Below are 15,935 nucleotides of genomic sequence, written 5' to 3'. Positions count from 1 at the left end.
TGGGTGACAGAGTGAGTCTCCATCTCTAATAATAATAATAATAATAACATCCTCCAAAATGTGGATGGGCTTCATCCAATCAGATAAAAGCCTTAAGAGCAAAGACAGGTCTCTGAAGAAGTAATTCTGCCTAAAGAAAGCACTTCTAGCATGCCTGGTCTTTCTTGTGGAATTTGGACTCAAAACTGCATTATTAACTCTTACCTGAATTTCTAGTCTGCCGACTTATCCTTTTAAAATCTCTATCTCTGTCTCTCTCTCTCTATATATATAGATAGATAGACTTATAGATATATATACAAACAATATATATATACATTCTATATATACAAGATAACATGCTACATATAATGTACAAGATAATATATTATATATAATTATCTCTCCGTATACACATATTAACATTTTCCAATTGATCTAATTTACCTACTCAGTAAGAATTATTTGAGGGCCTACTATATATTAGAGAAAACAATCTCTAGGCTAAGGAGTCAAGATTGAGGAAATTTCCAGTCATAGATCTTTCATTTCTAATAAATAAGGAATAAATTAAAGAAAATACTCGATACTTATAAGAGCTATGAAGAAAATAAAATGATTATATAATAACACCACAGTGTGACTACACATGACTTCACAATACGCTTGTTGGGAATTTGCCACTGCCTGTGGCAGATTCCCTTTCTACTTCACTTGTAATTCTATTACTACGTATCATATATGGGGCATATATCCATATATAAGCCCATGTACACCTGTGAATTCCTTAAGAGCAGAAACTCATTTAAATGCATATTTCTGGTACTAGTATATTGTCCTCTATATGTAATACATGTGTACTAAATATTTATTAAATATATATTTATTTAATAGATAAATTACTGCATCCTCCCATTCTGTCAATTTCTGGGAAACGCCAAAATTAACCCCTAATCTTTAAAAAGCTGCCTTTATAATTTTTGAAGATATGCACATGTGTAAACATGTGTGTATATGAATTCAATACATGCACAGAGTTTCAAAAATCAAATCATACAGAATGGCTCAAAGGCAAATTATTAGTTTTCTTAGTTGCTTTTCTTAAAGTTTACCCTTGTTCTTCAAAACCATTCATATTTAAATGCTTTGGTTTATAGTGGTTAAATAATATGTTGATATTACTTGCATATGATTTATCAGGTTTGGCTTCTCATCTTATTCTATTCACATATAAACATTTACATTATTATTTTGGATATTTAAAACCATCTTTGAAAGTTGATATTATATTTAAATATTTTCCATCAACTATAGACAGAATCTAGAGGAATAGATTTTTAAGAGGAGATTAGCTGCTCCCCTAATTTTGCTTTCACTTCTTCACACACTTTCAGCCCAACTTCTGTCAAGTAGAAATTTTATTGTTAACTTTGATAACATTTATACTGTCTTCGGTAAATGTTCTTAAATCTTCCATTCCTCTCTACAAGAGGATTGCCATAATTAAAAGATAATGATCTTCAGCATTACATCATAGCACAAAATGCAAGTAAAGAAGAAACAAAAACTTTAAAAAGAAAAATGCTAATAAAATAGTCGTGATACAAAAATTAAAGAACTAGTGAAGTTGTCAAGGAAGCCAGTGAGTGCAATAATAAGGGTAAGATGGAATAATAGAAGATGCTAAGAACTGACATTAAGGTGGATATTAAGAAGGAATGATATTAAAAATATTGTCAAAACAGTGTGTGTACTTTCTCTTAATAAAAAAATCAATCAATCAATTAGAAATCCAGGAAGTATCAAAAATGTATAACATATTCCAGAAGCCCAGGTGTGAAGTTAATTATATAGTCAAGTGATTGTCATGAGCAACTTATGAATTGTAAGGAGGGAGACAGAATCAATTTCAACATTGCCCTTTAAAAGGGAAAGGCACTGTTAAATTTGAACCATAGGGAACAAAATGTGCTTATTGTCTCAGTTCTTGTTCTATGGTGCATGTTTATGACATTATAGTAAGAGAGGAGTTCTTGGTCTTTTTTCCTCTAATGCAAAACTAACATCCTGCGAAATGCATTTTTTTAATGTAGTAGTGATACTTTTGAAATATGTAATTAGTTAATGTCTTTTATTTAAACTGGATGAAGCTATATTCCTAATCACTTTGCTCTCTTAAGCATATATATGTTTAAATCATAATTTAAAAGTTTGTGCTGACATAGAAGAGGACAAATTGAAATCATTTTGAACAATTTCTTCAAATAGTTTTTATACCAATGACTCTGCTTAATTTAAGCCAATTAGAGAATGGATGGGATTGAATTAACAGACAGAATATTTTTGAGTTTATCAGCAAATCCAGATATCATTTAAATCAGTTCAGTGACAAAATTAATTTCGTATGTGTGTTCTCTTCTTTTTCAGTATCAAATTTATTGATATTTTTTCTTATTTTCACTCCAAATATTTGTACCCTTCTGAAACTCCCACTCCCTGTCCACACCAATCCTGAACATATTACCACGATATCAGTGTCTTTATGTAAGTAGCTTGATCTCCTTCCCTTAGAATACTATTCCCTAAATTTTCACAAGACTGACATGTTGTAATTCAGATTTCAGTTTAAATGTCACCTCTTCAAGGAAATATTTTTTATTTTTCAAATTAAATTTGAATGTGAGAATACTCTCAAATACCTTCCAAAGAAAATAAATAGGTGATAAATTTCATAATCTGAACTATTCTTATCCTATCCCACAGTTGATTGATGGTTTATGGAATTCTTGACTGAAAATAATTTACTCTTAGAAATCTGAAGAAATCCCTCAGTGGAATTCTAGCATCCGGTTTGATGATAAGAAATTTTATACTAATCTGTTTCTCATTTCTTTGTAACTGACTTGTTTTGCTTTCTCTGCAGGAAATGTTTAGGATTTTTTTTTTTCCAGTTTGACTGTTCATTGATTCTGAGATTAAATATCTAGAATATTTGTACTTGAAGGTTTTCTGGTGGGGTAGGAAATGTTCTTACATTATTTAAAAATATTTTCTTTTTTTCCATTCTTTTTTTTCTATTATCTCTTGTTAGATCTTCTGTTAAATAACAGGAGTAGATTTCTAGAACTCCCAGAAGTTGATATTTATATATATCTTATTAGTTGACATTTGAAAAACTAGGGTTTAACAATCTAGCAAGACGTGTCTTGCTTCCCCTTTGCTTTCTGCCATGATTGTGAGGCCTTCCCAGCCATGTGGAACAGTGAGTCAATTAAATCTTTTCTTTATAAATTACTCAGTTTTGGGTATGTCTTTATTAGCAGCATGAGAACAGACTAAGATAAGCAGTCATTTTTTTTTTTTTTTTGTATGTTTGAGCTCCTTCTTACTCTCTGATAGTTTGCTTTTCATATTACTCTGATTTTATGTTTCATCTTAAACATAGTGGGTTTAACTCATGTTTACCCAGAACCTCAACATACAAATTTATTTGTAAATATGATCTTTACAGATGTAGTCAAGATGAAGTCACACTGGATTAGGATGGGCCGTAAATGCAATGACTAGTGTTTTTATGAGGTGAAGAGACACACAGATATAGACCAAGAGAACATGTGAGGACACAGCAGAAATTGGCATTATGCAGCCAGAGGCCAAGAACACCAAGGATTGCAAGGATCGTCTAAAAACCAACAAGAGGCAAGAACAGGTTTTTCCCTACGGCTTTCATGGGGAGCATAACCTTGCTGCCACCTTGAATTTGAACTTTAGCCTCCTAAACTGTAATTGAATACATTTCTGTTTTAAGCCACTCAGTTTGTGATAATATATGATGGGAGCACTAGTAAACTAATACACTAAGTTTCTATTCAATAATACATGGAGTTTTTTTTTTTTTTTTTTTTTTAGTTATTTTATATTGTCTTAATAATTTTTCTTTCCACATTATTTTGTTAGTTTTTTTTTTGGTCCTTGAAGAGAGGCTATCACAAGCATCTAAAATTCTTTTTATTCACTGTTTGGATTTAAGAAAAAAAAAACAGTAGTACAAAGGCTAAGTAGGGTTCTAGGTAGATAAGAGAAACCTGTCACCTGTTAAATTTTAGATGGGTATGACAGATGCCACATGATAGCTGGCTTTGTTCTGTGACACTGACATCTACAATATTTGTCCTTGTGTTTCTCAGGTATTTGATCTACTTTCTTTGGAAAGAAAATCTCCAGTACTTCCTGTCAATAGCATCATTTTCCCAAACACTGTACTTCAGAATCATGGGCTCTTCTTTGAACCCTCCTGTCCATTTATTCTCCATAACGAAATCTTCATAACTTTTCCTTTAAATCCTCTCCCACCATGGTTGACACATTTAATTTCCTAATGTTTTCAGTGAACTTTAGCCTTTGTTATTTGATGCCTGAACATTATCAGGGAAATTTAATCTTTTTTCCTCCAAACCCCCTTTCATTTTATATGCCACTACCAAATTCATCTTAAAACACTTCCTTTTTAAATCACTTATTCTTTCCAAAACCTCAGGAGCTTTCCTTAACTTTAGATTAAGCCCTGTGTTTTGGGCTCCCCAGGGATTTCTAACACCTCCTTGATCCGATCTTCAATGGTCTCTTAATCTTACCATCCCCAAGTAGAGCTTGGCTACTGGCTCTAGTAATCTTATCATCCCCAAGTAGAGCTACTGGCTCCAATAAACTGATCTACTCACTTAGGTACCCAAATGATTCTATCTCACTTCCTTTTATGCATTAGTTCATTTATGTTAACTAACCAAGAGTACTTTTTCCTCTTTTCGGCAACCCACAATTCTAAAACCCTTCAGTTCTTCATCTATAAAAATATACCTACACACTTCAGTCCACATGAATCCCTGTGAAACATTTTAGTTGATGATGAATGAATGATCATCTATTATATCATTCATCATGAACCAAGGTGTGTCACAGTATTATCTTTTCATGTAGATTGATAATCTGAGAAGATCCTACTCTGCATTTATTTTATACATTTGACGCAAAGACCTGAATACTTGATTCCTTAAATACATCTATAAAATTTTAAGGATAAAAAGTAACAAAATAATAAGCCATTATTCAATGTATTTGATTTTAAGATGAAGGCTTAAAGAAACCTTATTTATGTGTATTTAATTAACTGAACGGTGAAAAGTTCTAATGTGGATGTCCAACAGTACACTTGGTGGAGTTACCATAAAAATGTGACTAAAGAGACACAAGATGTCTCCTTAAAAAAAATAGATTATGAATGTGGGTATAGTAGAAACATAAGAAAAATACTCAGTTTCTACCTCCTTTGCTAGAAGATCATATTTCTTATTACACAAATTTTAAACACCAGATGCTTTCCCAGCCTCTTTTATTGGTAAGTCAGGGGCTGTGACTCAGAGAGTATCTCCATTCTGTTAATACGCTCAGATTCAAATACACAGAATTATTCTTAGTTTATCTTTTTCCCTAACACCTCACATTAAATCCATCAGTACATCCTGTTTCCTCTGCCTTCACAATAGTTCCAGAATCTAATGGTTGGCACCCACTTCCATCCTGCCACCATAGCACCTCAACGGGGTTAGTTCAAAAGAGCCCCTATTTGATTTTTCTGCTTCCATGAATATCACTCCAAGCTCCCATTCCCTTTCCAAAGTCCATACTCCACAGAGGAGCAGGAATGAATCTTTGAAAATGTTGGTCAGATCATATCAATGCCATTTCCTAAACTCAACATCAATTCCACATTTCACTCAGATCAAAAGTTGAATTATTTACTACAGGCTGAGAGCTCTACACAAGCTAGTTTCCTGATGCCTCTCTGATACCATTTTCTAACCTTTTCCTCCTGAAAATGTTCTTTCTTCTCAGTGCATCCTTGCTGGGCCTCAGGACTTTCAAAAAGAACATTCTTTAAATATCTGTACATTTCTTTCCTTTACTTCATTCATATCTAAATTCAAATATGATTGTACCAAAAATGGCTTCCTTTTTTTTTTTTTTTGGCTGGAGTGCAGCGACATGATCCTGTCTCACTGCAACCTCCGCCTCCTGGGTTCAAGCAATTCTCCTACTTCAGCCTCCCCAGTAGCTGGGATTACAAGCCTGTGCCACTGTGCCTGGCTAATTATTGTATTTTAAGTAGAGACAGGGTCTTGCCATGTTGGCCAGGCTGGCCTTGAACTCCTGATCTCAAGTGATCCACCCGCTTCAGCCTCCCAAACTGCTGGGATTACAGACATGAGCCACTGCCCCGACCCAAAGACAGCTTCTTTGACCATCTTACCTGAAACAAAATGTCTCTTGTTTTACTCTGCCATTAACTTGCTTTTAAATCTTATCACTTATCACAGCCTGCCATATGTTTATATTATTGTTTTTGCTGATTAGTGTTTGTCTTTCCTAAGCAGAATATAAGTATAAAAGCAGGGAGATTTTCTGTTTTGTTCACTACTGGATTACTAGTGCTTGTACCACTACCTGGCACATAACAACGACTAAATAAATGTATGTTAAATAAACAATTAAATTAATTAATTCTGACCAACAGGACTGCTTGGGAGATCTGAGAATTGGGATTCCATGATAAAAAGCAATAAATATGCAAGTGTCCATTTCCTTTCTACTTCTGATGATGGTGTTTGAGGATGTGATGTTGGAAACTCTGTAGCCTTCTTTGAACCATAAGCAGAGGTATTGCTAACACTCTGTAGAAGGGAGAGTAGAATGCTCCAAAAAGCCGGGACATTTGGTGTTGTGTAGCTAACCAATTCTAACTTCATTTCTTGTTTAGTCAGCAAAAAGTGTTTATGCCCTGGTTATTTCTCTATGATGTAACTTGTAGCCCAAATCATTCTGGACATAAATAAAGCAAGCTTGATCCTGATGTCTACTCAATTAAGATGGCAAACCATCTTAATGAGAGCCAAAAGGAGTGAGAAATTGTATGTTTGTGAACACAAGGAATGGGAATCATGAGAGAGGTTGCTAAAATTTGGGCAGTGAGAGATAGAATAGCAAGAATAGGAGCACAGAAGCTCAGCCTGGTAAAGTAAGATCTGTGAGTATCTGGGTTCTAAGCTTGTTCTGTCTCTCACTAGTTTTATGGTTAACTAATTTGACCTATTGGGTCCTCAGATTCTTGCAAAATGGGAACAATAATAGTACTTAGAGTGTTGCTGGGAAGATTGTCTGTGATGATGAGCGCATGACACTCATCAATTGTTTTTGATATTGTTATTATGGTTTAGGATCTAAAATGCCAACATGGAGTGGAGTGTGGGGAGTATGCACTTAATTTGAGTGTGCACTTAATTTGAGTGTGGGGGGTATGCACTTAATTTGAGAGGTAAGTAGGAGACATTTTATTATTTTAACTGAGAGCATTTTGCAAAAGTAGCAAAGAACCAGAGATAATAGACTTCTTTCTTCCTTCCCTTCCAAGGGAACTCAAGTAACAATATATTGAATATAACTTTGTTCAACAAATATTCAAAACCATAGGTGGTTTTCTTTGTTTTGAGCAGTTAATTGTCTGTACCAAAGAGGTCTGAGAGGAAAGGATGAGAGGTCTCTTCCTTTTACAGCCAAAGTAAATAATTCCTTATACATGATCTAATGCCAAAAATGCCAGAAGCTTACAAGATAAGGGGAATTATTAAAATGAATACACTTTATTGTGCTTATAAACTTAGTTTGTATTTCTCATTATTGCACCCAATCTATAACCACATTTATTTTTTATTTATTTATTTATTTATTTATTTATTTATTTATTTATTGAGATGGAGTCTTGCTCTGTCACCCAGGCTGGAGTGCAAGTGGCGTGGTCTTGGCTCACTGCAACCTCCACCTCCTGGGTTCACATTATTCTCCTGCCTCAGCCTCGCAAGTAGCTGGGACTACAGGCGCCCGCCACCATACCCAGATAATTTTTTGTATTTTTAGTAGAGACGGGGTTTCACCATGTTAGCCAGGATGATCTCGATCTCCTGACCTCGTGATCCACCTGCCTCGGCCTCCCAAAGTGCTGGGATTACCGGCATGAGCCACCGTGCCTGGCCTATCACCACATTTATAATAAAACTAAATGTTCTGTATAATACTGAATATGTAAATAGGTATATAATCTGTTGAAAATATCTAAGAACATTTTATAGACATTTATCCTCTGCATTCTGGGCTGGTAACTCTTAACCATATTTAGTGTCTTTAATGTTAAATACTGCCAATGTTAAATGGCAGTTAAAATAGCAACCATGCTCATTTCTTCCAAATGTCTTTGCTGTGGACACTTTCAGGCTGTAGCTGAACTGCGCGGAAAGATTTTTCTGGATCAAATCATCAGAAAGTTCAGTAACTTTTTCGAACTTGGAAAAGTTAAGGTTGATATGTGAACACATTTGTTCACAGTTGTTGCATCCCATGTGAAAAGAGCCAGTTCCAAGGGAATCATCTGCCTTTTGGAACCTCTTCCTGCAAGAAAAAATGAGTGCAATTCCTTATTATCTCCAACTTGCTTTAACGAAGTCATTGGAAATTTAGAAAGTAGGGAGTGATATATTTCCTAAGAAATTTACTTATAACTCTTTGAACAATTTATAATACAATATGTTTAATGGTAAAAGGAGACTATAGAATCCAAACTTTCCTTTGCCTTTTGCATTGTAAAAGTTTGAATCTACTGAACATATATTTATTTCTCTTTTCTTTTTTTTCTTTTCTTTCTTTTTTTTTTTTTTTTTTTGAGATTGAGGTTCACTCTTGTCGCCCAGGCTGGAGTGCGGTAGCATGATTTCTCTTTTCTATAGTCTGAAAATGTTTAGAACTTGATGAAAGTCAGATTTTTTCTGTTTTTCTAATTAAATTGATGTGGTTTACCTATAGAAAGGTAATTTTGGAATAATTCAGAAAACATATCAGCATCCTGTATAAATGCAGAGAACAATTACAGAAAATTTTCATTACATCCAATAAGATCTGACCCTCCTTTTTAATTTGTAAATAACTAGAGGATGAACCCCCTTTCACAGGCCACTTTCATGAAGTGGTGTTGTTTTCAGCAGGTCATCATTTAGTCACTAACCGAAGAGAACAATCTGGGACTAAAATATAGTTCAATTCCATATGGTGTCTGCATTCCTTGGGCATGATGCAAACATGTTCATTGAGGAAGTTAACAGTCACTACAAAGCCGGCCAAGCTCTTGTAGTGTAAAAATTTGGAGATTATTTGCAGTATAATTTTTACTAAAGAAAAAGAAATGAGAAAGGAGCAGAGTCATTCATGAAATAATAACACTGGAAATTGTCTTCACTGAAAACATTTAAAAATTCTGAAGAATGGTTACTGAAATCTCTCCTTGATTATCAAAACTTTGTCTTCTGTGCTCACTTTCTCGACCTTATTTAACTTAAACTTCTACTCAGATGCATTTTCTGCAGACAATCTCTGAGAGAAGACACACATCCTTTAAAGAGACTGTAAGATTCCATAAAATAATATTTTTCTCCAAATTCCCCCAGATTCATCCAGCTCCCTATTTCCAAGATTCTCATGCATCTCTTGCAAATTATTGGCTTAGCAGGTCTTTTGAACTGATGGAAAGGCAGTGTGTTTTGTTCCTTAAATGTTTTAAGGTATAAAAATGTTGATAATCAAAGTTCCAAAATTATTACTTACTATTCTATTACTATTACTCTTATGCCAGATTATTTTGAACATAAAATTACAATTCATTTATCTACTTCTTATTTATTGTTGGCTTTCTTCCTCCAGCTTGTAGTCCAGGTCTAATTGCAAATTTCTCATCATATGTAATTAATCAATTAATTTTGAGATAGAATACCTTTCTGCCACCCAGGCTGGAGTACAGTGGTGTGATCTTGGCTCACTGCAAACTCTGCCTGCCAGGCTCAAGTGATCCTCCCACCTCAGCCTCCTGAGTAGCTGGGGCTACAGGCATACACCACCATGCCTCGCTGATTTTTATTTTTCTTTCTTTGTAAAGATGGGATTTCGCCATGTTGCCCCGGCTGGTCTCAAGCTCCTGGGTTCAAGCGATCTGCCTGCCTCAGCCTCTCAGAGTGTTGGGATTACAGGCATGAACCACCGCTTTAGGCCTCATTATCTTTTAAATGAATGCATAGGTTTTCATTTTTCTTCAACACAATTAACTTTAATACTACCTAATATTTTCCCCATTGCCTCTGTTTTATCTGTTTTCTCTCACATTCCTGTAGGGAGTCATTACTTCAACAGAGTAGACTGTGATAGCATTTTAAAAAGTAAAATAAAATGAAATGAAATTGAAAAAGTCAGAATATAAGGCACATGTTAACAGTATTATTATTACTTTGTGAGGTGTGTGTGTGTGTGTGTGTGTGTGTGTGTGTGTTTATGTGGATGGTATGGAGCATGTGGTATTTGTATGCCTACTGGGTAAGGATGTAAAATAAATTTCTTACAGTGGATCCTTTTCACATCTAAAAGATATGAAAGCCACTACTTTAGTACAAATCACACTATTTAACTTCCTGATTTTGCATTTCTATTTTTTGTGTGAAAAACTGAGTTGTTTTTATAATTTTAGCTATTTCTATCACAGAAATTATGCATATAGCTCTGTCTTTTTCATAGTTAACCTATGACCTCATCGGGATCCTTCTAACTTATCTCAAAGCTGACATGAATTGAAATGAACATCTACCTTCTCACTGCAATACTTCCCCTTTATCTACTTGATGTATTTTTGCTACCATTCTGAGTTTCTCCAAATCAAGAATGTTTAATATTTATACTATTTATCCTTTTGTTATCAATTATCTCTTCTTCAGTAAAACACTGTATTACTTCAGGCATGTTCTCTATTATGTCTGAATTTACTAGTTTCTATCTTTTAGGGCTACATAATCTGTGCATTCTTTGAATGTTTTAAAGCACAGAATGGACATGTAGTAGGCTGATTAGGAGCACACAAACTTCACAAGTGTTACTAAGTTTGAATCTTATCCAGACCACTTAACAGCTAATATGAACTATAGAAAGATAATCAACTTTTTTGTACCTCATTTTTCTCTGCAAAATGGGCCAGTATCAATAAACTTTATGAGTATAAAGAACAAATGAGGTAATATATGTAGAGCAATTAGTGCAGGGCCTGGTAAATGGTAATAACTTAGTAGATTTTAACTATTATAGAATGTTTTGTGACAATAATTTTCCTTTGAGGGAGTCATCCAAAGTACATCTGTAGCAATAAAGGAATGCATTATGATGGCCTATTTAGTTTGCCCATTTTAAACATTTGCCAAGAAAACATCTGATGAGTTGGAATCTCAATAAAAGAAGTTGGAGGATAGCAGACAGTAGAAAAAAGAAAATCCATTCTCATATACAAACAGAAAATCATCCAGCAAGAAAAAGGCATCACGGTTATTAAAGGCAAAATAAACCAATAATTTTAGCCTGAGAATTAAAGGAAAGAAATGAGAAAGGAAGGAAGAAAGGAAGGAAAGAAGGAAGGAAGAAAGGGAGGAAAGAAGGAAAGAAAGAAGCCAGGCAAGTGATTGGGAAGTCAAGAATATGGAGAGCACTGCTGTGTTCTTGAATTGGAAGATTTAATATTAAAAAAATTGTCTAAAATAGACTTAATATAATTCAAAATTAAATTCAGACTTTTAAAATATGAAGCTCATATGAGATAATTAAAAGGTAAATAAGTTGATAATTATTTTTAAGTAAGAGTGAAACAATAATTGCTATATTATGGTTTTGCATAATGTTATTTGAGTGGCAAAATTAAATATGAAAGCATGTTTTAAAGTTACAACAATGAAAACTGTGTCACTGAATCATAGACTGATCATTGAAACAGAGTAAATAGCCGTAAAATTGATTCTTGCCTACATAAAAACTTCAAATAAGAAGAATTTTATGTTAACAAATGTTGCAGTAAAATTGATCAGGTAAGTGAAAATTTTAGAGTTTTCCTCTGTAGCAAATAAATTGTAAGAATAACAATTCAAAATAAAATAGCAAAGAATCATTTGGATTAAAAGCAAATGTTGTTTAGTATTTATCTGAGATAAGGAGATCTTTATCTATCTAAAGGTCATTCCGACAGATGAAAAGGTGTACCTGTCTGATCTGAATAGCCAGAACACCAGGAAAGGGGCATGACAGGGAGGTGGATTGCTTTCCTGGTGATCTGAAGGACTGCTGAGGAATCTCCCTCCCTTCCCCCTGAAAAAACTTCAGTGCATTGCACTGAAAGCTTCCCCAGTCACCTCTGTCAAAGCTGGGACTTCTGCCCACCATTGAGGTGTTGCATATACCCACTGGCATTAGCTGCAGCCAGTTTTTATCCATGGACACTTACTACTGGCCTAAAGGCTGAACTATTTAACCCAGTGAAAAAAATCCTGAGAAAGAAATAAAAGTGTGCATGCCACTGGGGAACAAGATATGCTTCATAGGATCTGTGCCATTCCAGCCTGATGGGAGACAGTGAACTTACTCATATATCCAGCACACTGCTACACCAACATCTGAAAAAATGTCACCATATAAACATTCTCTATAAGCAAGTCACTCATACAGAGCCTTTGCCACTGAAAGCATCCAGAGCCAGAGCTAGGTGACCATAAACTGTACACATTAAAGTCACATCCTTAAGGGGAAAAAGTTTAAAACAACCCAGTCAAGTCAAAAATAAATTAAAAAATAATAAGAAGAAATAGTGTACCCAAATGAGAAGGAACCAGGAAAAAGTAATATAGGTAATATAAAAAACCAGACTTCTATAACATACCCAAAATATCACACTAATGTCCCAGCAATGGATTTAAACCAAAATGAGATCTTTGAAATAACAGGGAAAGAAATAAAAATTCTGATTATTAAATTGCTCAGTGAGGTCCATTAGAAATTTGAAAACCAACATAATGAAATAAAAAAAGCAATTCAGGATATGGATGAAAAATTTTTTAAGGAGATAGCTATTTTACAGAAAAACCAAACAGAACTTCTGGAAATGAAAGGCACATTTAGAAAATTACAACATTCAGTGGAAATTTTTAACAATAGATTAGACCAAGCAGAAGAAAGAATTTCAGAGCTTGAAGACTAAGGTTTTAAATTAACCCAGTCAGATAAAAATGAAGAAAAATAATGAAAATAAATTAATAAAATTTCTAAAAATATATAAGATTATGTGAAACATCCAAACATAAGAATCATAGGTTTTCCTTAAGAAGAAGAAGAGCAAAAAGTTTTAGAAAACCTAATTGAAGGAATAAATGAGGAAAACTTCCCTGGTCTTGGTAGAGATTTAGACATTCAAATATAAGAAGTTCAAAAAACTCCTGGGAGATTTATTGCACAACAAAGACATCATCAAGGCATATAGTCATTGAACCATCTCCAGTTGATGTGAAATAAAGAATTTTAAGAGAAGTGAGAAAAAGCATCAGATGACTTATAAAGGAAAACCTATCAGAGTAACAGTAGACTTCTCAGTAGAAACTGTACAAACCAAAATGGATTGAGGTCCTGTCCTTAGGACAAAATACCTGTCAGCCAAGAATTTGTATCTGGCAAAACTAAGTTTCATTTTAAAGGAGAAATAAAATCTTCCCCAGAAAGCAGGTCCTGAGGGAGTGTGTCACCAAGAGACTAGTCTTACAAAAAATGCTACAAGGAGTTGTAAATATTTAAAGAAAAGCTTGAAATGCTCAAATCCAAAAACAACTGAAAGTATAAAACTCACAGGGCTTATAAAGTAGTATCACAATGAAAAAAAAAAAGCAACTAGGTAAAAATCAATATGATGACAGAAACAGTACCTCAAATATCAACATTAAATTGAATGTAAATAGTCTAAATGCACCACTTCGTAGATATAGATTGGCAGAATGGATTAAAAAACACAAGTCAATGTCTGCTATCTTCAAGTGATACTCTTAACTCATAAAGATTCTTATAGACTCAAGAGAAATGGGTGGAAAATAGTATTTCATGCAAATGGAAACTAAAAATTATCAGAAGTAGCTATCCTTATATCAGCTAAAAACAGACTGTGTAGAAATAACAACAAAAATAGATAAAGAAGGTCATTATATAATGCAAAACAGAACAATTCAACCAGAAAATATGACAATCCTAAATACATGTGCATGTAATTCCAGAGCTCCCAAATTCATAAAATAAATACTACTAGACCTAAAAAAAGAATTAGACTGCAACACAATAATAGTAGGGGATTTCGACACTCTACTGAGAGCACTAAGCAGATTATTGAGGAAGAAAATCAAAAAAGAAACACTGGACTTAAACTAAACTCTAGAAGAAATGGATGTAACAGACATTTATAGAACTTTCTACTCCAAAACAAGAATATACATTCTTCTCATCAGCACATGGGATATTTTCCAAGGTAGACCATATGATAGGCCACAAAACAAGTCTCAATAAATTTAAATAAATCAAAATTGCATAAAGTGTCTTCTTAGTCCACAGCAGAATGTAAACAGAAATCAATTCCAAGAAGAAACCTCAAAACTATACAAATACATGGAAATTAGCAATCTGCTCCTGAATCATTTTCTAGCCAACAATGAAATCAAGATGTAAACTAAAAACTGTTTCAAAATGAGTAACAGTGACAAAAGTTATCACAACTTCTGGGATACAGCCCAAGCAGTGCTAAAAGGAAAGTTTATAGTGCTAAATGCCTACATCAAAATGGCAGATCACAAACTGACAACCTAATGTCACACCTCAAGGAGCTAGAGAAACAATAACAACCCAACCTCAAAACAAGCAAATGAAAATAAATAACAAAGATCAGAGCAGAGTTAAATGAAACTGAAACCAAAAAAGCAATATAAAGGATTCATGAAATGAAAAGTTGGTTCTTCAAAAAGTTAAAAAAAAAAAAAAATGATAGATCATTAGCTGAATTTACCATGAAAATAAGACAGAGATCCAAATCTCAAACAGAAATGAAAATGGAGACATCACAACTGATACCATAAAATGCAGAAGACTATATAAGACTATTTTCTTTAGTAGTCTCTCACTCTGTCGCTCAGGCTGGAGTGCAGTGATGCAATCACAGCTCATTGCAGCCTCAACTTCCTGGGGTAAAGCGATCCTCCCACCTCACCCTCACAAGTAGCTGGGGCTATAGGCGTGTGCCACCACAGTTGGCTAACTTTTTTTTTTTTTTAATGTTTGATAAAGATGGAGTCTCCCTACGTTGTCTAGGCCTGTCTTGAACTCCTGGGCTCAAGCAATTCTCTTGCATTGGTCTCACAAAGTGCTGGGAGTACAGATGTGAGCCACCTTGCCCAACTGAGACTATAATGAACACCTCTATGCGTACAAACTAGAAAATCTAGAAAAAATGGATAAATTCCTGCACACATACAACCCTGTAAACTCAGACCAGGAAGAGATAGAAATCTTGAACAGACGAACAACAAGCAGTGAGATTTACTCAATAATCAAAAGTATCCCAACAAAATAAAGTCTAGGACCAGATAGATTCACAGCTGAATTGAACCTGACATTCACAGAAGAATTGGTACGAATTATACTGAAACTATTTCAAGTGATTGAGAAGGAGGCAATTCTCATTAACCCATTCTATGAAGTCACTATCACATTGATACCAAAGCCAGGAAAGGGCAACACAGCAGCAACAACAACATCATCAAGAAACTACAGACTAATATCCCTAATGAACATAGAGGTAAAAATACTCAACAAAATACTAGTCAACCAAACCCAACTATATATCAAACAGATGATTCATTATCAATAAGTGAGTTCCATCTCTGACATGGTTCAATATACACAAGTCAATAAAAGTGATTCACCACGTAAATAGAATTAAAAACAAAAAACGTGACTATCTCAATAGACACGGGAAA

Source organism: Rhinopithecus roxellana, chromosome 13 (genome assembly GCF_007565055.1).
Source record: "Rhinopithecus roxellana isolate Shanxi Qingling chromosome 13, ASM756505v1, whole genome shotgun sequence".
NCBI classification, from domain to species: domain Eukaryota; kingdom Metazoa; phylum Chordata; class Mammalia; order Primates; family Cercopithecidae; genus Rhinopithecus; species Rhinopithecus roxellana.
This window is presented reverse-complemented; position numbering follows the sequence as displayed.